Raw genomic sequence first — 2,049 nt, 5'->3', positions numbered from 1 at the left:
GTAGCTTGTTTGAGTGAGAGAAAATATAAATGTTTGATCAATGGTTTTCCTTATTTGTTCGTTGTATTAGAAAGGCAGCCGAATTACTGCATAGTGTCATGTACCTAAAAGTTTAATTATTTTAGACAAAGTACACAAAAAATCCTTATATATGAAAGTGTGGAAGTAAATCTATTTTAGTTTTTCAGCCTTAACTCACAAGGCTTATCCCTAATGATTTAATTGACATTCTAAGCCAAAAATTTTAAAACTCAAGGAAATTGCCACTTAATAAAACGGCTATGTGTAGTACGCAAAAATGTCAATGTCATGTTATTTTCACAGACATCATACATTGCATCATAATTGAAGGAGAAGCTATCTTGGGGGCTTGCAGAGCTGATATTTTTGCTACCACAAATTTCTTATCAATTCTGATGAAACTTCATCAAATAATTTAAGAATAAAAAGACTTAACATCTGCATTGAATACTACTTGATGGTAATGATTAACACTGACATTTGAATTATATTAAAGTAAAGTTTTTTTTATCCATTAGGAACGAGAAAAGTGGGACAGTTAGAGAAAAATATCTTATTCCTTACATTGTAGTAGTTAATTTTTATCTAAAATATGGAAATAAGATGGTATAACGATGTAAAAACATATTTTTAATACATTTTAGGGTAATATATAAAACTAGGGAATAGAGAAATAAAATTTTGATCGACAGTAAGGATTAAGCCTTTTTATTAGTTTGTCTCATTTTGACATCCAATAGTTCACTATTTTCCTTAATATTAATGAAATAAGGGTTTCATTATTATAAAATTTGGTTGTTTAGGGTCCAAAATGGACTACATCAAAACTGTAACGTCATGTGAAAACGCTCTATTAGACATTTTCCAAAAAGTTAAATTGAGAAAAATGAGATTTTTTTTTTTAAAGGCAATAGTTTAATCAAAATAGAAAGGAATAATATTTTCAATAAAAAAACAACATTAAATGAAATAAGGACACAATTTATTAAAAAAGTCCATTAGAAGGCTTGTCTTTTCCCATAAATGGTCATTAAAAATAAAAGAAAGAAATGAATTCCACATATTATTTACTCTGTACACAGCTCACGCTTAAGCGAGATCTCAATTATTAATTTTTATAAGCACTACCAATATTAGAATTTAGATCTCGCGTAATCTGTTTCGCATAGAACCCCGCAATATCTATGCTCGTCGTTGATTTAAGTGTATTTAGTTAGGTCATTTTTCCCATCAAATTATCATCTTAAATAATTATTTTATTATAAATGCTATAGAACATTTTCACTAACGTCATAAATTTTACCATAATTGTAGAACAAGACACTTTGGGGGCTCAAAGTTGATATTTTTACTACATAAAATGTTCAAAGTTCCGATAAATCTTAATGAAACTTCGAATAAAATAAGACTTAACTTTATGTATTGAATATTATTTGGTAGAAATGATATACTACTATTAAATTTCAGTGTATTACATTATAGTCATATAAAAATAGAGCATTTGTCGACTGAATTTTGAAAAAAAATGAAAATTCAAAGGTTCTTTGAAACCTGATGGTTCAGCACCCTTAGATTATATCACTGATAATTATCATAGGTATTGGATAAGTTTGCTTCAGTTCAATGCACTCAAGAGTCATAGTCCTCTTTAGGGCTCTAACATGGCTAGCCTAATATCCTACATGCGACCTGAAAATAATATAGAAAAATGAACTAAAAGAAGACACTGCAGCGCTAAAAAATCTCAAATTTATCCCTAATGAGTTAGTTTAAGTATGAATTACTCAAGTAATTCAGGGTTTAAGGTATCGATAAATAATATCAAGTTATAGCACATAAAATCAGTTACTAGAATGGGCACTCTGTAAGCACAAAACCTCTGCTTAAAATATGTATCTCAATTTGTTCTTAAGTGAAGGTCGTTGATCCATTTTAAACGCTTTTTGTTACGTTGATCCTGACCTCTTACTTTGACTATATACAATCTTTGTGCTATATTTGACAAAAACCAATCAATTACTTTCGCCT

The sequence above is a fragment of the Lepeophtheirus salmonis genome, chromosome 4, assembly GCF_016086655.4.
Source record: "Lepeophtheirus salmonis chromosome 4, UVic_Lsal_1.4, whole genome shotgun sequence".
Taxonomy (NCBI): domain Eukaryota; kingdom Metazoa; phylum Arthropoda; class Copepoda; order Siphonostomatoida; family Caligidae; genus Lepeophtheirus; species Lepeophtheirus salmonis.
This window is presented reverse-complemented; position numbering follows the sequence as displayed.